Source organism: Gossypium hirsutum, chromosome A09, assembly GCF_007990345.1.
Source record: "Gossypium hirsutum isolate 1008001.06 chromosome A09, Gossypium_hirsutum_v2.1, whole genome shotgun sequence".
Taxonomy (NCBI): Eukaryota; Viridiplantae; Streptophyta; class Magnoliopsida; order Malvales; family Malvaceae; genus Gossypium; species Gossypium hirsutum.
In genome coordinates this window covers 58,430,179-58,454,408 of record NC_053432.1, presented here as the reverse complement: position 1 = coordinate 58,454,408, position 24,230 = coordinate 58,430,179, and the positions used below count along the sequence as shown (strand labels likewise).

Genomic DNA, 24,230 nt, shown 5'->3' with positions numbered 1-24,230 from the left:
CGGTTTTGGGGGAGCTCAACTATAAATAGAGAGCCTCCCCCTCATTTGTACTCACTCCATTCATTGTTTCATTATTCTTTGTGAGAATAAGAGAATATTGAGAGCATTTACTCACGCACCTTTTTTACGCTCTTCATGTTGTTCTTTGTAAGTTTTTTTTGGAATAAATCACTTCCCCTCTACAAATTGGAGCCTTGGAGGACTTCTAAAAGAATCCTCACTTGAGTAAATGTGGACTTAGTTGAGTTTGGAAGAACAGATCGCCTAAGGCCGCACAGGTCGCAAGACGAAAGATCTAGCCCCGTGACATATAAATGTTATTTATTGGGATGTTAAAATGTTGTCAGTTGAGGTGTTTAAATGTTGTATATAACACCCAAAACCCAACCTAGACGTTATGGTCGAAGTTGTGATGTCACATTGGAGTGTTTTTCCAAAACACAAATGCGTGAAACTTTGTTCTACAAAAAAACTTCTTTGAGTTCTTAACAAAGGTTTAGGATGTCCGGTTCGTTGAGAAAACTCAAGTTGTCTTAGCAAAATATTAATTATACTTGTTTGTAATTAAATTTTAAAACAGTGTTTGTTGCGAAAGTTTTCAAAATGTGTCATGTAAACGTGGTGTTTTCAAAAACAACATTTGTTTATACTTTCTTGAAAATTGGAGACCTACTACTACAAGATTAAAATCCAAATAACTAAATTCCCAAATTAAAATAAAAATGAAATTAAAGAGACCTTATTACAAAATGAAAACCCAAAATAAAATCTTAATTATATTAAAAGAAACTTCGTCGAGTGGCCATCTCTGAGTCCTTCGTCGCCTCAATCCATCTAAGCCTGGGGATTTCTTGCACAGTTAACATATGGGTGAGTTTACGAAAACTCAGTGTGTGGAATCCTATAAAAGCATACAATCAAAGTAAACACAATTTCGGCCTAAGCCCTTTCAGTTTCAGTTAGGAGCCTTAACCCTTCTTTTAGTAGCAGAAGCAGTCTGGGCCTGCGCCCGTTTCAGTAACAGTGGCAGTCTGGGCCTTAGCCCATTCAGAATAGTATGCAAACAAAGAATCCTACCCAATCCATCCGCTACACATTATCTCCGTTCCAGCCCTACACACCATGTGGGAATAAAATCGACCCACCCAACCCTACACACCAAGTCATACCGGTTACGGCACTAAAACAGCATTTGCAATAAAGCTGCCAGTAATAGGCTTATAGCATTTCAATACACTTCCTCCAAAATCATATAACCCGCCCCATGCAATGCAACATAATACAAATGTACATACAGTAAAAATGGCATGCTCAAAAAGTCATACATCACATAGGGGTAATACAATCATCTTACCAAAATAAGGACCCAGATATACTTACCGGCCCAACAGTAGGTCCACATTAGTCTTGGGCGACCCGTGCAACCTTAACAATCAAACAGTGATAATGGGCCTACAGCCATATCGCGGGCCCATGTTGGCCCACACACCCGTGTGGCTCGAGTAGCTCAGAAGTGGCCTTGGCCATGTAAACTATACAGCCTGGCCCAATATTCTCCACACCTTCGTGTGGTTTACCCGTGTAGGGCCCACGAGCTCGTGGGGTCCACACGACCTATTTCGGCCCAACGTGGGACAAAGTGGCCTAAACCCACGAAATCGCTCGTGGTGGCCTCTACGATTGATTGCTCGCGCTTATGTATTCAAACCACCATACAAGCGAGTGCACGCTCGTGAGGCGTCAAAAGACCTATTTTCAGCTTTTTCCGAGTAACCGTTATTGCAATGTGAATACACACCTGTTTACGAAGACGTGCCAATGGCCCACAAGTACCAAACCTACATACAATCAAGGTATTTTTTTAGTCGATTGACAATAGGGTTAACCACCACCCTTTATACGATCCCAACTTATCGAAACATCACCTTTGATTGAACGAAAGGCCTAGTCCTCTTATATCGCTAACCAAAATTAACCACACGCTTCTCGTCGGAAACCTGCGTTTCCAGAGAGATCTACTAGTTATAATTGCCCAAAACTCATGAGTCAGATCAACCTACACTAATTATAACAACATAAAATGCCAACATAGGGAAAGTAGCATTCGGCCAACCCCCAAAAGTTGCAAAACAACTAATCCCAGTCGAATACACTAACTAGAAACATGGTTACCTCTGATCGAGTGATGAAGGAAAGGTTCAACCGTTTCAATATCGTTTACAACTCCTACCCTTCTCGAGAAACTAGGAAATCACAAACACCATACAAGAAAAGGGAGATGAGATTCAACAATATAACAGGAGAGTAATCATCTAAAGAAAATGAAGCTCATGATTTATTATTAAAATCTATTTTATATAGAGATTGGGATGAGCTTAAAATAGAATATATAGATATTAAAGAGATAAGTAATCTTCTTGATATATTTCAGTATTTTATTAATAAAGGGACAAATAGTCCTATTATGAATAAAATGTTTAGATTATGTTTATATAATAAAGCAAGAAAGATTTTACCTGTAGAAATTTTTACAAATATAAATAGAGTTATTTGCAACAGCAAGCTCAATTTAAAAAAGCTTTTTCAAAATATTTTTTACAATGATATGTTTTGACTAATGAATTAGAGGAACAATTTCCTACTATAAAATATGGACTTGATCATGAATCATTTGATATAAGCAATATTGAATGTGGTTTTTTCAAAGAAAAAGTAGTTCAAAAATTTTCTTTCAATTATTAAAAGATTTTCCTGCAATTATTAATACTATATTATCACAAAAAGTAAATCAAGATGATTTTTTCTATTATTTTTATATTGAAATAAGTAGCCTTATTGGTATTGCTAAAAGAGAAAGATTTTATCAGCCATATCAAATTTGGATTATTCAAAGAATGATTGGAAGCCCCAAGTTATCAGCTGTTAGAGAAGATAAAGAACACTTGACAAAAAATATTGACAAGTGTTATAATAATTTTAGTTATTATCAAACCCAAACAGGGATTGATTTAATAACAACAGCTCAACATGTTCTTCAACATCAGACTTATAAACTTTTTACTAATGGAAGAAAAATAGCAGCAAATGAAACTGGAATTATCTAGAATAATAGAGATGAATAATCCATACAATTATTAAAAAAAGATAACTGATATAGAGATCGATGATTTCCCATCACAAATAACAGAGGAAATCAGAAACACGTGGGAGCTTTGGAACTCACCAAGACTATCACCAGATTCATTACATCTAGACGAAATAGAGTTAATTAATCTAGATAATATCCAAGAAGGATAAGCCAAAACAGGTATGCCACATGGAGAAATAATGCCCAAGAAACACTAGTGGACAAGAGAAGATAACTTAAAGAGAAAGGCATCAGAAAAGATTGCAACATGGAAGGTAAATGATGTGACAAGACTATGCAACGTGGAAACAACTATGTTGATGATAAGACAAGATCCTTATCAGAAACATTGTGTGGGATTGAAGAAAAATTAAATAGAGTTTAGAAATTTTGCTATAAATATAAATGTATGTAGCCTAAACAAGGCATCGAAAATCCAAAATAGTTTTAGAAACTTTTTACTTTTCAAATATCCTCTTTTTTTAAACTTTTCTTGTAAACTTTTCATTTGTAAACTTTCTTTGTAATAGTATTAATCCTAAATACCTTCTTCTTCCGCATTCCTTATTCTTTGCAATGTGTAACGACACTTGGAGAAATAATATCGTAGTATTCATTGTAAATTCTTATCTTTAATTTACAATTTAGTTAATTCTGTGGTTATTTATCTTAAGAGCCATATATCTGTTATTTTACCTTACTGTTGCCTGTTTAAGTCTGAGTGAGAGACGTTAGGCCTTTGAGTATTAGGACATAATAACATAACAGACGGTTTTAGGTACCATAGATAAATATCATGGAAGAAACAGATTGTTTATATAAAGATAAAACCCGCAATCATACTATGCATATAGACTCTAAGAATGAAAATAATATTTCGGACCTTAGTAAAGGATTTAATAGTTTAATAGATATAACCTCTATATATTTTAATAAATTATATAACAAAGTTAACAAAATTGAACAACAAGTTAATAATTTAGGAGAGGTAACTGAATTAGATTTGAACAATGAATCTAAAGAAGTATTATCTAATATAAATAATAAATTAGACCAGGTTCTTATTAACAAAAATATAGAACAAGAAATAGATTTAGGTCCCTTATATTACAGCAATAGTAATATAATATTAACTTTATCTTAGGAAGAAGACACCTCTTCAGAAGAATCATCTTCTACTAATAAAAGAAGCAAGAATCCTAAAAAATAAAAAAGAAAATATACTCGTCAACAAAAATATGATTTCCAATCTTATAAAGAACTTATAGAACATTGGAAATTTAAATTTACTAAAAGTACCGATAAAAATGAAAGAATAGAATATTTAAAATTAATAGAACAACTTTATGAAAAACATAAAGACTTATTTACTTTATTTAATTATCATTATATGTTAAATTATGATACTATAGACAGTAGTAGTTCTAGTAATTCTGATAATCTAGAAGATTTAAAGGTTATTAGTTATAAATCTAATGAAGAAAACATTTCAACAGATAAGGGATACTGAAGAAACAGATCCTTATGGAAAAAGAAAAATAGAGTCAGTATTCAAAACTATGATTATCTGAGAGCTTTAAATAAAGATTTTGAAAAAGTCAAAAATACAACTAGAATTTTTGGTACTCAAAATGAAAATATAGCTATTAACGAAATTAAAACTGGATATCCAGGAGAGTCATCTAGTCAACCTAGTCAACCTATACCACATAGGATTGATGATTTAAATAAAAGAAATATGGCTCAAGGTGGAACATATTTAGATTTGACTAATATTTCAATATCAGAATATGAAAAAAATATAGATGATTGGGCACAGTCAATGACTATTGTTATAAGCAACAACAATACTTGGTCAAAAGAAAATTTCTTAAATTATTTTGTTGGAACATTCTAAGGGGATGTTTTACAATTTTTAAGACATTGGGAGAAATCCGAAATAGGAAAACAACAAAAAAGTCAGTTAATTAATCAGATAGGAACTCCTAAAGATCTTTTAAAAGGATTAACTTTTGTTCTAAAAACAGAATTTTGTGGCTATTTTGATAAATAAATAAAAAAGATCAGGATAGTATATATAGTTATATATTGTCAAAAATTGAATTATGTGGTATTATATATCTAGAAGAATTTTCTAAAAAATTTCTTCATTAATATCAAAAATTAACAAATAAAAATATAGAATTTTGGAAAAACCAATATTTTCATAAATTACACCACCATGGGATGAAATTTGCATACAAAAATATGTAAATTATTTAGAAAAACATAGCAAAAAGGCTGGAGTAGAACTAGAAAATATAGATTCAATAGGTAATAGGATAAATTTTGCAAAGGAAAGAATAACTTTACATTGCTTACAAACTAAAGCTTCTAAACAGGTTAAAATAAATTAAGTGCTAAACATTGTACTAAAATTTTAGAAAATGAGTGGGAATTTGGATGTAAATCAATACGTCATAATACTTATAAAAAACATAGAAAGAAAAATAGAAGATATAAATTAGTTAGATGGAGACTATGAAATAAAAAATATACTGGTTATAATAAAAAGAAAAAAATTATTAGAAGAAAAACTTCTAAAAAATCTAAAAAACAAATATGTAAATGTTTTATATGTGACGAAGAAGGTCATATAGCACCAGATTGTTCTAACAAAGGAAAAATGCAAAGAAAATGATTAAAACTCTTAACGAACAAGATTTAGAAATATGCTTAGAAGAGGAAATAAATCCTGAAAAAATATTATATGAATTAATATCAGAAATAGAATCTGATTCACATAATGAAGAATATATATTTATGTTCAATGTAGGAAGTAGTTCTAAAAACCAATTAGAAGAAATTCCTAAATCTAAAAAATAGGATATAAAATTAGGTAATTTAATCGGAGAAGAAAAAGACTTTTCTAATGAAATGATAGAAAAAATAAATAAAAATATGTTTCTAAAGAATAAATATATAAAATTTCTAAATTCAAAATATGGAGTCAAAGACACTTACGCTAAAGATACTAGAGGTGGATTAATAGAAATTTCATTAGTTACTAAAGATAAAATTAAAAGAATTAGAAAGAAATATCCTCAGGTTAGATATATACATTTAGGTATAATTATGATAACAATTAGAACTTTATTTAGAAAAGGTCATGATATACCTATAATAGCAATTTTATTAGATAAAAGATTTGAAAATACAATAAAATCACTTATTGGAGGTATTTAGTCTAATTTACATACCGGTGTAATAAGTTTTAAAGTTAAACAAAATTACTTTATACCTATCACAGACCCTTTAATAGAAAAGTGTTTATGTTTGAGAATTCAGATAAAAAATTCTGAAATAAATGATTTAGCAGAAGATCTAGGAATAAGTTGGACTTCTATTAATGAATATACTAATACTGCAAAGGTAGAAATTAAAGAAATAAATAATAAAATTATTGAGCTTTTTGAACCTAATAAATTTACTATAGAAATACAACCAAAATTATTACATTTAAAGGATCTATCAATGCCAAGAGACTAGATGATAGATAGAATAACTGGTGCTAGTACTTTAAAACCTGTAAGACTATAGAATATATGTCGTCAGGAGATAGATTATATTTTAAAAATAATGCTATAAAAAATACAAATGATAATTTAGTTTTACCCTCAAATACTCAAACAGAGGAAGACGAGGATAATATAAGTACAAATTCAACACCAATAGGTATGAAAACAGTTCAAGTACCTATTTTTCTAACTGAACCTAATAGAAATTCTAGAAACACTAGAATGGAAGAAATTCAAACTTCAACAATTATGCAACAAATGAAAATTGGAAATAGTGATGTTATTACATTTTTAAATTTTCAACCAAGAAAATATTATACATATATTGAAATTACATTTCAATTTAGAGAATATAAAACATATTCTTTACAAGCTTTATTAGATACTGGAGCTACCACTAGTAGTTGTAGAAAAAATGCCATTCCTGTAGAAAAATGGGAACCAATGAAAAATCCAATTAGAGCCGTAGGAATAGATGGTAATGAAACCATAACAGGATTTAAGGCTAGAAATATACCAATCTACATAAATAATGTTAGATAACAATTAGGTATAATTATGATAACAATTAGAGCTTTATTTAGAAAAGGACATGATATACTATAATAGCAGTTTTATTAGATAAAAGATTTGAAAATCCAATAAAAGCACTTATTGGAGGTATTCAGTCTAATTTACATACTGGTGTAATAGGTTTTAAAGTTAAACCAAATTACTTTATATCTATCACAGACCCTCTAATAGAAGAGCGTTTATGTTTAAGAATTCAGAGAAAAAATTCTGAAATAAATGATTTAGGAAAAGATCTAGCAATAAGTTGGAATTCTATTAATGAATATACAAATACTGCAGAAGTAGAAATTAAAGAAATAAATAATAAAATTATTGAGCTTTTTGAACCTAATAAATTTACTATAGAAATACAACCAAAATTATTACATTTAAAGGATCTATCAATGCCAAGAGACTAGATGATAGATAGAATAACTGGTGCTAGTACTTTAAAACCTGTAAGACTATAGAATATATGTCGTCAGGAGATAGATTATATTTTAAAAATAATGCTATAAAAAATACAAATGATAATTTAGTTTTACCCTCAAATACTCAAACAGAGGAAGACGAGGATAATATAAGTACAAATTCAACACCAATAGGAATGAAAACAGTTCAAGTACCTATTTTTCTAACTGAACCTAATAGAAATTCTAGAAACACTAGAATGGAAGAAATTCAAACTTCAACAATTATGCAACAAATGAAAATTGGAAATAGTGATGTTATTACATTTTTAAATTTTCAACCAAGAAAATATTATACATATATTGAAATTACATTTCAATTTAGAGAATATAAAACATATTCTTTACAAGCTTTATTAGATACTGGAGCTACCACTAGTAGTTGTAGAAAAAATGCCATTCCTGTAGAAAAATGGGAACCAATGAAAATCCAATTAGAGCCGTAGGAATAGATGGTAATGAAACCATAACAGGATTTAAGGCTAGAAATATACCAATCTACATAAATAATGTTAGATAACAATTAGGTATAATTATGATAACAATTAGAGCTTTATTTAGAAAAGGACATGATATACTATAATAGCAGTTTTATTAGATAAAAGATTTGAAAATCCAATAAAAGCACTTATTGGAGGTATTCAGTCTAATTTACATACTGGTGTAATAGGTTTTAAAGTTAAACCAAATTACTTTATATCTATCACAGACCCTCTAATAGAAGAGCGTTTATGTTTAAGAATTCAGAGAAAAAATTCTGAAATAAATGATTTAGGAGAAGATCTAGCAATAAGTTAGAATTCTATTAATGAATATACTAATACTGCAGAAGTAGAAATTAAAGAAATAAATAATAAAATTATTGAGCTTTTTGAACCTAATAAATTTACTACAAAAATACAACCAAAATTATTACATTTAAAGGATCTATCAACACCAAGAGACTAGATGATAGATAGAATAAGTGGAATATACGTATTTGTGGAATATACGTTTTGTTTGATTGTAATTACTCTGGAAACAGTGGCGACATCCCTTAGCTCAGACCTGGTGACCAGGTCGAGTATAAGGTGTTATTGTTCCTCCATATGCCACCCTTGAACGTCACACCATTGAGCATACACTTGCCATAAGCTACCTCTACCAGAAATGCCTAAAGCCCTTCAATCGTGATGAGACAATCATTAATTGTTAAGCCACCCCACGACGTTGCATTATTGATCTACAATGTCACATTATCGCCTCTACAAAGAGACATGATATAATCCTATTACCAACAAGATGTTTACACGTGGCATCACATATCTCATATACAACCTCTTTTACCTAAATAATGGAGGCATATGCACAACCCTTTCTTTCTCTCTGTTTTTCTCTTTGTGTAACACCCTGATACCCAACTTGATTGTCAAGTCTGAGTTACAAGATGCCATATTCATTTTCGAAGCAACTATGATCAATTACATTCAATTTATAGCATTAAACCTTCATTTATGAATATAATAAACACATGATATGATGCATACTCATTATCGGGTCTCATATGAGCTTATGAAAGCTCAATGCTAACACCATGTTGAATTAAGACCAAATTGTGAACTTTTCAAAGTAGGGGTAGATGTCGTGACTTCTGGGGTTCCTTATTGCGACACAACTCATTGACTAGGCCAATCATGACCTTGAGCATGCATCATGGTGACGTAACTCTCTGGTTGATCTTATTGTGATGTAACTCACTATTTCTAAAAGGACTAGTTTGGAACAAGTTTGAAAGACCTAAAGTATCACTTAAAATCCCAAATACAACCAAGTTAATAGTGTACCAAATGCATTCAAGCCAAAATATGTCAAAATGGTACTTCAAGATAACACTAATCAGTCAAATTTCAAAACCGACCATTTACAATACAAAATCAGCTTAAACCCTAGGTACATGTTGTATACTAGTCAAAAGAGAACTTTACAAAATTTGTTGAGTCAGAGAATCATTTCTTGGATGCTGAAACTACTTCTCGTATTCTCGAGGACCACCTATAATTGTGCACATTGGAAAAAAATCGTATGTTGACTGGTTGTGCACGTGCGCATTAAAAAACTAAATTTATGAAACTATTTTTAAAGCCTAGTTTTACTGTAAGCGTACAGGTCAGTTGTAATAGTTATAGTGTTTCAATAATATAATAACAGCTTGATTTTGGGCTGTCAGAACAGTGGTTTCAAAACCACAAATCTAAAGTCAAGAAATTATTTTTATTATTATTTTGGTGTCATAGTATGATTATATGAGTGTATGAAAATTTTGGGGAATTAATTTTAGCATTGTGGGCCTAATTGCGATAAAGGACTAAATCGCATAAAGGAAAAAAGTTATGATTTTCTAGCCAAAGGTGTTAAATAGCTAGAGAGCCATAATTGCAGGTCTTTAAAGTGCAATTAGACCCTTAAAAGAAGCTTGGCTGGCCATAGGGACAAGAAATTCAATAGGTCAATTTGTTAGGTAAATTGATGACCTAATGTATGATAAAATAATACCCTAAAAGACTAGCCTTCATCTTTTCCATTTTTTTCCTTCCTCCTCCATCAAACTTTTCAGCCATTCTAAGGGTTTTGGAAGCTTGAACTTTTAGCCATTCATATCTCTCTCAAGTAAATGATTTAGATGTCCATTTTTGATAATTTTGGTACTTTTGGAACCCTTATGGCATGAGCTAGCTAATGGGGGGACCATTTTGCAAAATAGTTGATAGCCTAGGGATTTTCCATAAAAGGATTTATGATGTTTTCTGAGTTTTATGGAAGAAAATGAATCTTAGTTGTGTAGTAAACAACTTTTGTGAAAGAACTTCTTATGAAAACCCTAATTGGACCATTTTGTAAAGTTTATAAAATGGATAGTAATTTTGTGAAATAATGGGAATTTTGGGTCACTATAAGAGTAAAAAGGGTTTGGCTAGGCTTAATTTTGAATAAATTTGATAAAAATCGATTTACGAGCCCAACGGTGAAATCGTAATTTTTGTAAAAGTCTAAGCGCAAAATGGTAAATTTTTCCAAATTGTATATTGTCGATGTTTTTATTAATATGGTGATTAAATGAGTGAAATTTTTATCATTTTAGACCAAGAAAGACGAAAATCAGACTTGGACCTAGGGAAAGCCAGGCAAGTAGAGTAAATCGTCTAGTAGCCTACATTTTGTAACCTGAGGTAAGTTGTATGTTAATAATGCAACTATACTGCTATGATGTACGATTGAATTGATATTGCATAAATTGTTTGATTGTGATTATGAGAATGCATGTCGAGAAATTAATATAGTAAAGACTTCCGGTTGAACATTTGGAATAGACTTTGATATTCGTACCATGACATTGGGTGGTATGTGAGCCAATGTAAGACATGTCTGGGACATGCATCAGCCACATTATGAGAGCCAGTGTAAGACATGTCTGGGACATGCATCGGCATTGAGACGATGAGAGCTAGTGTAAGACATGTCTGAGACATGCATCGGCCTCGGGATATACAAGCTAGTGTAAGACCTGCTTGGGACATAGTGTTAGCTTGTTGTGTGTCAGTTTAAGACCTGTCTGGGACATGGCATCAACACCGGTAGATGAGAGCCAGTGTAAGACCTGTCTGGACATGGCATTGGCCTCGATATATGAAAGTCAATGTAAGACCCGTCTGGGACACGGCATCGACTTTAATGTGCTAGCTAGTGTAAGACCATGTTTAGGACATGGCGTCAGCATCTTATCCCATGTTCGGGGTTATTGTGTATCTGGTAATATTCCAAATGGTTCAACGAAAGACTTATGATTTATATCGAAATGAGAAAATTTATGACCATGTGGTGAGTGGTATAGGTATCTACTTGAAATGTATGAGATGTGAGCTCAATATATGCCATATGAATTGTATTGGATGGTGATGAGTAAGTTGTGCTTATGTCTATTTATGGTATTCATGAACAAGTCATGAAAGGTCATGAGCATATTGTTGTATGATAATTAGTTTATGTTTATTTTCATGCAACTTACTAAGCTTTATGCTTACCCATTTTCCTTTCCATTTTCTTATAGTGCTGTCAAAGTAGCCTGTGGATCATCGCATATGTCGGAGAAGCTAGTCACACTATCATCTGAAGCACTTGGTATAGTTAGTTTTTTATTTTGATTATGGCAGGTATAGGATCTTGACTTTTGAGCTTTGTGACATTGTTAATTGGCCAAATGTGTTGGCTTAATTTAATACTTGACTTATTTTGTATAAGGCCATGAAAAATGGCCGATATTGAAAGTTATTATCTAAATGCAAGAAAACCGTTCGTGAATGTGAAATTGTTGGTATGGTTGAATAAATGAAATGTATATAGGTCTTAGTTATGGTTGCTAGGTTGAAAAATCATGTTATGTTAGATTTTGGTATGAGGAATGGTGTTAGATTGTGTTTCAGGGTGGCAAAGGGTTTGGTAGATGGCTTTATATTGTCTATACGTGTAGACACATGGGCATGTGTCTAGGCCATGTATGACACACGGTCAGCCCATGGGCGTGTTGTTCGATTGTGTGTCCCCTGCACCTCGAATTTGTAAGTCAGTATGCATGGTAGTAAACACACGGGCAGAGACACGGCCGTGTGTATCAGCCGTCTGTAGGACATGGCCTCTGGCCACGGGCGTGTGTCTAAGCCGTGTACCCCAAATTGTTGCTGACATCAGAAACAGAATGTCAAGGTTTTTAGACATGGGTTAAGACACGGACGTGTCATGGCCGTGTAAGGGACACGGGCGTGTGTCAGGCAGTGTGAAAACCCCTGTAAGTTTGAATTTAGAATTTAATTCACATGGGCTCGGGGCACGGGCATGTCCCTTTGTGCATAAGCCGTGTGTACCACACGAGCCTTTAACAAGACCAGGCTATTGCCTTTCCACACGGGGGTGTGCTCCTGTTTCAAGTGACATTTTTTTAAAGTTTTTAAAGATGTTTGGATTAATCCCAGGATATTTTCAAGTGTAATTTGGGACTCATAGGCCTATATTAAGAACATTTAGATTAAGAGAGAAAAGTTTTAAATTTGATCTAGTTTTTGTAACTCGAAAATGACTGTTTGCATGCGTGTAAGTCAAGTAATGCCTTGTGCCCAGTCTCAGCCTCAAACTCAGGTAAGGTTGTTACATTTGGTGGTATCAGAGTTATGGTTTAGTCAATTCTAGGACTAACCTAGCGTGAGTACTAGTCTAGCTATACATGTCATAATTGTATATTGATACTGTGACGAATCCTAATGAAATAAATTATGTTTTTATATATAGTAAATGGATCCTGACGTGGCTACAACGGATGATGTGGAAGCACCGGCTCACGTTGAAGGGACTGCACCAGTAGATAGTGGGCCGTAACAATGACTCAGGGTAGAGGGGCTAGAGAAGCTTACCTCCATACGATGGATGCATGGTACTCAGAGTTTATTCGTGTGAATCCGAATCCTCCACCTCCCCCCACCTCTCCCAATTCCTCAACCCATTCATATAGCTTCTCAAGGAGCAGAAATGGCTAGAAAAGAGAAACCTCCAGTGGATAGAATTAGAAAGCACGGGGCTGAGGAATTTTGAGCAAATATAAATGATGACCTAGAGAGAGTAGAGTTTTGGTTGGAGAATATCATTAGGGTCTTTGATAAGCTATCATGCACACCTGAGGAGTGCATGAAATGTGTAGTGTCACTCTTGTAAGACTCGGCCTACCAATGGTGGAATACTCTAGTGTTGGTCGTACTGAGAGAGCGGATAACGTGGGAATTCTTTTGAGAACAGTTTCGAAAGAAGTACATTAGCCACAGGTTCATCGACCAAAAAAGGAAAGAATTCCTCGAACTGACGCAAAGCCGTATGACAGTGACAGAGTATGAGCGCGAGTTTGTAAGATTCAGTATGTGCGAGAGTGCGTATCCATAGAAGACACGATGTGTAAAAGGTTTGAAGATGGATTGAACGAAGACATCTGTCTATTAGTTGGCATTTTAGAGTTAAAGGAGTTTGTAGTACTTGTTGAGAGAGCTTGCAAGGCTGAAGAATTGGCCAAAGAGAATAGAAGAGCTGACATCGAGTCTCGTGACTCAAAGAAAAGATAGATGGGGAAATCACGCCAGACCTTATCCAAAAGATCAAGAGAGTTTTCTGCTCGATCAAATGTGTCAGTAGAATTTTTGAGTAGAAACAAGGGCAAGCAGCATGCAGTGTCTAAAGCTCAAACCACTTCTATCGTAAGTGTTGGTAGTGCCTGACCAAATAGACCAGAATGTTCACAGTGCAGTAGACCTCATTTCGGTGAGTGCCTAGGTAATGAAAGAGGCTATTTTAAACGTGGGTCGTTGGACCATTTTATTCGTAGTTGTCTCGAGATGGTCGATAAAGATAAGGATCAAAGTGCGACATAGGGTAACACTCCTTCAATACGTAGACCACATAAGAAATCAAGAAGTGAGGCTAGAAGTAGAGGTGTGCCTAGAGATGCTGATGTGAAGTCCGAAGGCAGAGTACCTGCAAGGACTTATGCTATACGTGCCTGTGAAAAGGAAGAGTCTCTCGATGTGATAATAGGTACATTTTCTATCCATGGTATATCTATCGTTTCTTTGACTGACTCGGGGTCTACCTATTCCTATATTTGTATGAAATTGATACCCCGTATGAATGTGATAGTTGAGTCCACTAAATTTGTGGTGAAAGTGTCCAACCCTTTAGGCAAGCATGTATTAGTTGACCAGGTATGTAGAAATTGTCCTTTGACGATTAGAGGTCATTATTTTCTGGAAAAATTCATGTTATTGTTGTTTGATGATTTTGATGTAATCCTTGGAATGGATTGGTTGACTTCTCATAGTGTTGTAGTGGACTATGGGAGAAAAGTTATTTAGTTGAAGTGTAAAAGCGGGGATGTTCTTTAGGTTGAATCAGGTAGAACGGATAACTTGCCTGTGGTGATATCGTCCTTGTCGGCAGTGAGATATTTGAGAAAAGGATATGAAGCTTACCTCATTTTTGTATTGAATACTCAAGCATCTAAATTGAAGATTGAGTTAGTACCAGTGGTAAGTGAGTTTACAGATGTGTTTTTGGAGGAATTACCTGGACTGCCTCCAATGAGGGAAGTTGAATTTAGGATTGAGTGATGCATGATATTCGTGACAGGTTTTGAATATTTATAATGAATCATTCTTGAAACTAACTATTATCACGATGAAGGCAAATGTACCCATCGAACAGTAGTATAGTTTTAGCAAGACCGGATTGTCGAACCCAAAGGAACTAAAAGTACTAGTAATGACTGTCTTTCTATTATCTATCCTAAGAATAATGGGGTTTGTTTTAACTAAATAATTAACTAAACTAAGGATTCACAGAAAATAGAATTGGGGAATTACTTTTGGAAAAACGATTGAATTAAGACAATACCTAAGGAAAAATCCACCTAGACTTCACTTATTATCTGACTCTGAATCGGACGATTTATTCATTTGACTTGATCCGTAGAAATCCCTAAGTTACATTATTATCCCTCTCGAGACTAACAACGTCTAACCCTAGGTTGAATAATTGAAATCTCTTTCTAATTTACTCCCTAAGGTTGCATTAACTCGATTTATGGATCCCTTTATTAGGTTTCACCCTAATCCAGCAAAATCTTGTCACCCTATCTCTAGGCGCACAACCAACTCTGCTTAATTACGAAAAATGTACTCTTAGACAAGGTCTATTCCTCCTCTGAATAAGAGTTTAACTTGTATTAATATCCTGGAATATCAAAACAAGAATTAAGAACACATAATTAAGAACAAGTCAAATATTTATCATACAATTCAGATAATAATAACAAGATTTGTCTTAGGTTTCATTCCTCTTAGGTATTTAGGGGTTTTAGTTCATAACTAAAAAGGTAAACATCTTAGAAGAATAATGAATACAAAACATAAAGAAAAACCCTAAACTCCTGAAGGGAAATTGAGGGGAGATCTTCAGTCTTGATGATGAATCCAGCTTTTGAGATGGATCAGTCGGCTTTCCTTGAGCAGTTCCCTGCCTCCTCTCTATGCCTCCTCTTTTCCTCCTCCTCTAGAGTGTATTTATAGGCTTTAGAATGCCTAAGAACCCTCAAAATTGGCCTTTTCCGAATTGGACTAAACTTGGGCTCAGCAGGGACATGCTCGTGTGCGATTACTTCAGGCCATAGTCAAGCCTGTTAAATAGGCACGGGCGTGTGGTCCACCCATGGGAGTCGTGCTTCAATTCTGCCAAATTGATAGGGCCATGTGGTCTTCCCGTGTCAGGAGGTCCAGGCCGTGTTGATTTCGTACGTTGGCCCATTTTCTCCGTTTTTGGCCCGTTTCTCGTTCCTTTCACTCTCCTATGCTCACCTAAGTATAAAATATGAAATTAAGGCATTAGGAGCATTGAATTCACCAATTTTAAGAAAGAACCATCCATAAAATGCGCTAAGCATGGGATAGAAATATGTATAAATTATGATTTATCAAATACCCCCACACTTAAGCATTTGCTTGTCCTCAAGCAAAATCCTCAAATCATAATCAACATAAATTCTTCTCAACTTTTAATTTCTATCGATAATATCTCAAAATAATCCATAGGTAATCATACATTGAAAATTCAACTGAAAGAACATCAAAGTTTCAAACATTCCAAGTTAAGTATTTTATCGTGAAAACATAAGTGTCTCTCATCGTCTAAGTAATTACCTTTGATTCAAAATGTCACAAAGTTTCACATCCTCACTAAAGATTCACTCAAATCACCAAGGTGTTTAAGGACAATAAATGAAGCACTCAATAGTCAATAATGAAAAGTCATTACCATAGGCTTGCATGAAAATCAAATCTCCACTACTATAAATTGAGATGAAACATCAATCAAAAGGTCCTTAAAAGGTTGTAATGTGGCTTTGGTTAAAGGGTGTAGTCACAAGCTGAAAGAAAAGGTTAGAATCGAGATTGAATTGAAAAATTGCCTAACTAGAAAAATGACAAGTTATCAATTGCATAGAACAGAGCTTTTTCTCAGAATGTGGAATTTAACTACTTAAGCTTAGAAGATCACTACTACTAATATGTATACATGTATTTTTTTTCAACAAGTCAAATTACAAAATAGAATAAAACTTGTGAATTCCATCTCATAACAATTCAACACTGACACACTCATAATGAAAGTAAGCATGAAAGAAATATTAGATGCTTTAAAGGCTCAAGATCTCACAAAAATTATGGCTTTTTAATGTTCAAACTTGTGAATTCCATCTCAAAGTAATACCTAAACTTGGGGAAACAACCTAAAATTTTAAATTCTTAAAAATTAACTTATCATCCTTAATTCTTTAATGTCTTAAAGTTTAAGTAAACAATGCATGAATGCCTATGTTTTAATTTAAGATATATCAATAAAAATCATAAATCAATCAAAATTTATCTAAACATGATATGAGAGCTTTTCAAGAGAACAAGGCAACCATTAAGGGATTTTTTTTGATAGTGAAATGAATACCCCCCCACACTTAAGATGTACATTGCCCTCAATGTACAAAGATAGATATATAGAAAAAAATATAAATATAAGATAGGGGAGAAGTAAAACTTCCTGAGTGATGAATAAATTTCCTTGAACTGGAGTTTTGGAGAATAATCGGCGTGAGGGTGAAGGAGGATACTCTAGTGGTGGTAGAGGTTCATTAGTCCATAAGTCTTATGCCAAAAGAATATTATATCTAGTGGTAGCTATGGTTGTGGTCAAGTAGGACATGGCAGTCGTGAAGAACCTTTCTTGGTGGAGTTTTTAGTTCCTAAGCGAGGATGAGCTTTGGAGCTCTTTCTAACTGTGACAAAGTTAGGAACTTTTTAGGGGATATTAGGAAGAATAATTACTCATAAATAATTAACCGAGATTTGTTTATAAAACCTAAAATACTAACAAAAAGGAAATAACATTTAAAAGTTAAAGGTAAAATTAATACAAACATAAAATAAAAATAAAAATAAAGATAAAATAAAATTAAACATCATCATCGCCGAATGGGTCGCGAGGTGGGGGTGGCGATAAGATGTGGAAGTGCTGACAAATCTGCTGTAGAGTAGCATCAATGTTATCAAATCATTGAAAACACTGCTGCTCGAATCGAGTGAGGCGCTCAGAGATGTCAGCATATGAAGTCACCGCATGAACTAGACGATGGAAGCATGGTGGCTGAGACACTAGGTTCTCGTGCTGTAGAGGGACATCATCAGTAATGTCCTCGGGGGCCTCCTCCTTGGTAGATTGGGCGAGACAATATTGAGGAGGGTAGGTTCCTCGGCGCTTTTCGATCATCCTCATGCTTAACATGCTTGAGATGCCTTGTGGAGACATCTGGCCAATGAGGGTCAAGGATGATTCTTATGCCACGGTGTCGAGAAGCCCGAAGTGTCACGCCAGTCGAGTCACATGAGGGCCAATGGAGATGACCCCCTTCCGATGTCGCTCCGTCTGGTGGCAAATGGCAAGGGCGATAAAGTAGGCGGGGTCGAAGACATGCCCGTGCGACATACACCATAAGTAGTAGATGTCGTGAGTGGTGATGACGCTGGTGCTCTCTCTCCGCCCTATCAAGGTGTAAGATAAAATAGAATGTAAGTACCTCAAGAATGGAGGGAAACTGATGCCTTGGAGCGACTGGGGTCGTAGGTGGCCGAATGTGGTATTAGTGCATCCCAGTACCATGAAAGAGAACGATGGATGTGGCGGTTGAGAGCACGTAAGTCATTCTCCTCCTTGAACTCCTTCGTATATAAGCCCAGTGCAATTTCAAATTCTGGGACGCTTAGTTGGCGGACTAATCCGCCTAGGCAAAATTGGACCGTGTCGAGATTATCATAGTTTGTCATTACGGTCTGAAGATAAAACGTTGAGCATAGTTCCATCGTGAGTCCGAGATACGTTGGCTCGATGATCCCAAAGAAAAGCTCCCAAGGGTCGGTGGTTTGGAAAAGTTCTTCTTGGGGCCCAATAGGGAACTGTAGGAAAGGGTGACGAATTTTCGTAGTAGGACCCGAGGAAGATCACGCTCCCTTCATTTTCTTTGAAGCAAGGACAGCGGTTTTTTTACCACGTAAATATAAAAAAAGAATAATAGTAGGTAAACGAATTTGAAAAGGGAAAAGCCATGAATTTGAACTAACAATTTCAACCAAAACTACTAATACTAACGAAACTCAACCAGAATAATCAATTTGATAGCATAATTTCGTGACATTAGCATGGTAATAGCATGAGAATGAGCATAGTAATGGCATGGGTATGACAATAGAATGAGGCTTTCCTAACAACTCGATTCAACATGAAATGTATGATAAATAACCTAAGAATGAAATTAAATGATAGAATCATGAGCAAAATGAAAATATTATGAAAAGAATGAAGATTATTTTGATAATAAGCATTAGAAATAAGTAAAATAGAAGTGAAAAGAGTAAACAAACGCTAAGGGAAAGAGATTGGGCGTCAAAAAATGGAGTGGGGAGCGGCGCACGAGCGTGGTAGGGAGGCCGTGTGGACTTGCAGCGGCTAGGGTTAGGGATTTTGAGTGAAGAAAACAATGAATAGTGTAAGGTATTTATAGATTTTGGGACACACAGCCAGGGAACACGCCTGTGTTCCCCAGTTTTTACCCGTGTGATTCGCGAATTTTAAATTTGGGCGCGTCTGACAATTGGGCCACGCCCGTGTTCCTTGGGCGTGTTGGTGCACACGGCCGTGTCGCACGGCCATGTCTGTCTTCGTTCGCTTCTCCCTTACCCGTGTATGTAGTCCCACGCCTGTGTTACTCTAACATGTTCGACCAGGTTGCTTGGCACGGGCGTGTTGCACGCCTGTGTTAATTTGACAGGTTTGGCCACGATTTCAAGGCACGGACGTGTCACATGCCCGTGTTGTTTTCGCAGGTTTTCCCACAGCCATGTCGCACAGCCGTGGCGATTTATCATAGCCCGTGCTGGGAAAAATCTTTGCCCTGTTTCCACATGGCCTAAGGCACGCCCGTGTTCTAGGCCGTGTCTGTGTGGGAAACCTGTATTCAAGAGCTCCATTAGTAAGTTAGGTGTTAAACACTAAAATTTAAAGAAGTTAATACAGTTATTGCTTGGGTTGCCTCCTAAGAAGCGCTTATTTATAGTCTAAGCTTGACTTACCTCTCCATTGAATGGTCATGGTGGTTCGAGGAGTTTATACTCCTCATTCCCGCTGTGAATCTCATCAAAATAAGGTTTTGGACGGGTATTGTTTACCTTAAAAGTGCCGATCTTAGGATGACTTACCTCGACTGTACCGAGTGGAAAAATGCTAACTACCTTAAGAGGAATTTCTTCATTCGGTTTAGCATGTGAGGATCTGCGACATCTAATAAAACTTTATCTCCAGCCTTAAGTTGATTTGGAAAGGTATTGAACTTGTTCTGGCGTAGTTTTCGTTCATCATGTGTTCTCGGTTTATGTGTCCACCATTCATCCAACTCCTTGATTTGTAGCCTTCATTCTTCATGAATGGGTCCTCTACTATTTCATGAAAATGGTTCATGTACTTCCTTTAAACTCATTTCCTGCAAAGTAGGTTGCACCATATTGTCAGTTTTAGTAGAATGGTTTAGACAATCACCTTCAATTTTTGGTGTGTTGCCGGAATTGCGAGCTTGAAGGGCGATTGTTTCGTCTCCCACACGAAGTGTGAGCTCACCTGTGCCAACATCAATAATCGTTTTAGCAGTTTCTAAAAAGGGCCTTCTTAAAATCGAAGGAGTGTTGCTATCCTCCTCTATGTCTAGAACAACAAAGTCAACGGGAAATATAAATTTATCGATTTTAACTAGCACATCTTCAATAATACCCCTAGGAAATCTGATAGTTCTATCTGCTAATTGAATGCTCATCCTAGTCTATTTGGGTTTCCCAAGACCAAGTTCTTTAAACATTTTGTAAGGCATGAAGTAATACTAGCCCCTAAATCAGCTAATGCATTATTAACATCTAAACTACTAACTAAGCAAGGAATTGTAAAACTCCCTGGATCTTTCAATTTGTTGGGTAGTTTATTCTGTAGAATAGCTGAGCAAATTGCGTTTAGCTCTACATGAGACCTTTCATCTAACTTTCATTTATTTGCTAGAAGCTCCTTTAAAAATTTGACTGCGTTCAGCATCTGTGAAAGTGCTTCAATAAACGATAGGTTAATATGTAGTTTCTTTAAAAGTTTAAGGAATTTACCAAATTGTTCGTCTGAGCGGTCTTTCCTTGTCGCGTTGGGGTATGGCACACGAGGTTTGTATTCTGTACTTACTAGTTTCTGCTCATTGTGGCCTACCTCACCTCTACCTTTACTTATCTCAGTTTCTTGCCTTGGTTCTGGTTCAGGTGTGACTAACCCTTCCTCATCTTGACTAGTAATCGCGTTGAGTTGCTCCCTTGGGTTAGATTCTGTGTTGCTTAGCAAGCTACCTTGTGGTCGTTCAAAAATCAACTTGGCGAGCTGTCCAATCTGAGTTTCTTTAAGAGTTCTACCTAATTAGAGAGCATGGTGACCGAATCGACATTATAAACACCGGCTATTTTTGTTGGTTTTGTCCTTACGACTTGCCACTGATAGTTATTCAGTGACATCTCCTCTATAAACTCATAAGCATCTTCAGGTGTTTTATTATTGATGGTTCTGCCAGCAGCTGCGTCAGCCATTTGTCGAGTCGAAGGATTCAGGCCATTATGAAAGGTTTGAACTTGTAGCCAGAGTGGTAACCCATGGTGAGGGCATCTTTGTAAGAGGTCTTTGTATCTCTCCCATGAATCGTGGAGTGTTTCTAAATCCATCTGCACAAAAGAAGAGATATTATTACGTAATTTAGTTGTTTTAGCCGGCAAAAAATATTTAAGTAAAAACTTTTCGGCCATTTGCTCCCAAGTAGTAATTGACCCTCGTGGTAACGAGTTCAACCACTGTTTAGCTTTGTTCCTTAATGAAAAGGGAAACAACCGAAGACGTATGGCATCATCAGAAATGCCATTGATTTTAAATGTATCGCATAGTTCCAAAAAGTTTGCCAAGTGAGTGTTGAGATATTCGTCCTGCAAACCATCAAACTGAACAAATTATCGTATCATTTAAATTGTGTTAGGTTTCAGTTCAAAAGTATTTGCAACTATAGCAGGTCTAACTATGCTCGATTTAGTTCCTGTTAAAGAAGGTTTAGCATAATCATACATAGTGCGCGGAGCAGGATTTTGATTAACAGCAATCTCAGGAGGTAGCAGATTTTCTTGGTTCTCAACCATCTTCTCGGTGGTGGTTGAAGTATCTTCCTCTTGCTCTTCTGTGTAACATAAGCTTCGCCTTATTTCTTTTTGGTTTCTGCAAACTGTGAGATCGATCTCACTATCAAAAAGCAATGGTCCTGACGGGTTTCTTCTAGTCATAAACTATAGGAACCTGCCAGAAAAAGGGAAAAGAAAGAAATAGTAATAAAAATTAGAATAAAATTTAAATTGCAGTAAAAGTAAATGGCTAAAGTAATAAAAACCGAGTGTTCTTAATATCTTAGCTCACGGCATCGGCGCCAAAAACTTGATGCGTGATATTCGTGATAGGTTTTAAATATTTATAATGAATCGTTCTTGAAACTAATTATTATCACGATGAAGGCAAGTGTACCTATCCAACAGTAGTAGAGTTTTAGTAAGACAGGTTTATCGAACCCAAAGGAACTAAAAGTACTAGTAATGAATGTCTTTCTATTATCTAGCCTAAGAATAATGGAGTTTGTTTTAACTAACTAATTAACTAAACTAAGGATTCATAGAAAATAGAATTGGGAATTACTTTTGGAAAAATAATTGAATTAAGACAATACCTAAGGAAAAATCCGCCTAGACTTCACTTGTTATTTGACTCTGAATCGGACGATTTATTCATTTGACTTGATACATAGAAATTCCTAAGTTACATTATTATCCCTCTCGAGACTAACAACGTCTAAACCTAGGTTGAATAATTGAAATCTCTTTCTAATTAACTCCCTAGGGTTGCATTAACTCGATCTATGGATCCCCTTATTAAGTTTCACCCTTATCCGGTAAAATCTTGTCACCCTATCTCTAGGTGCGCAACCAAATCTGCTTAATTATGACAAATGTACTCTTAGACAGGGTCTATTCCTCCTCTGAATAAGAGCTTAACTTGAATCAATATCCTGGAATATCAAAACAAGAATTAAGAACACATAATTAAGAACAAGTCAAATATTTATCATACAATTTAGATAATAATAACAAGATCTGTCTTAGGTTTCATTCCCCTTAGGTATTTAGGGGTTTTAGTTCATAACTAAAAAGGTAAACATCTCAGAAGAATAATGAATACAAAACATAAAGAAAAACCCAAAACTCCTGAAGGGAAATTGAGGGGAGATCTTCAGTCTTGATGATAAATCCTGCTTCTGAAATGGATCAATCGGCTTTCGTTGAGCAGTTCCCTGCTTCCTCCTCTGTGCCTCTTCTTTTCCTCCTCCTCTATGGTGTATTTATAGGCTTTAGAATGCCTAAGAACCCTCAAAATTGGCCTTTTCTAAATTGGACTAAACTTGGGCTCGGCAAGGACACGCCCGTGTGACACACCCGTGTGCGATTACTTTAAGTCGGGGTCAAGCCTGTTAAATAAGCACGGACGTGTGGTCCATCCATGTGAGTCGTGCTTCTATTCTGAGAAATTGACATGATCGTGTGGTCTGGCCGTGTGAGGAGGTCCAGGCCATGTTGATTTCGTATGTTGGCCCATTTTCTCTGTTTTTGGCCCATTTCTCGTTCCTTTCACTCTCCTATGCTCACCTAAGTATAAAATATGAAATTAAGGCATTAGGAGCATCAAATTCACCAATTTGAAGGAAGAATCATCCATAAAATGTGCTAAGCATAAGATAGAAATATGTATAACTTACGGTTTATCATTGAGTCAGTCCCCGGTACGGTACCTATCTCGATTGCTCCGTATAGGATGGCTCTGGTGGAATTAAAAGAGTTGAAACTACCGCAGCAAGAGTTAACGGATAGACCGAGCTATTCTCCGTGGGGCACTCCGGTGCTCTTTGTGATAAAGAAAGACAGGTCGATGAGATTATGTATAGACTACAGACAGCTCAGCAAGGTGACAGTGAAGAACAAGTATCCCTTGCCAAGGAACGACGATTTGTTTGATCAATTGAAAGGAGACACTATTTTTTTCAAGATAAACTAGAGGTCCAGTTATTACCAGCTCGGAGTAAAGGAGCAAGATCTACCAAAAATCGCGTTTAGGATTACGTAAGGGCATTACGAGTTCCTTGTCATGCCTTTTGGTTTAACGAATGCCCCGGCAGTATTTATGAACTTAATGAACCGTATTTTTTGACCATATTTGGATAAGTTCGTCATCATTTTTATCGATGACATATTGGTTTATTCG

The 24,230-nt window shown here is 35.3% G+C and overlaps 1 non-coding gene across 1 annotated transcript; it reads left to right on the top strand.

Moving 5' to 3' along the window:
- Positions 1-21,533: 21,533 nt before the first annotated feature.
- Positions 21,534-21,640, top strand: LOC121206872 (small nucleolar RNA R71). The gene has a single exon (XR_005902043.1). It is a non-coding gene; the product is annotated as a small nucleolar RNA R71 (small nucleolar RNA).
- The last annotated feature ends 2,590 nt before the right edge of the window (positions 21,641-24,230 follow it).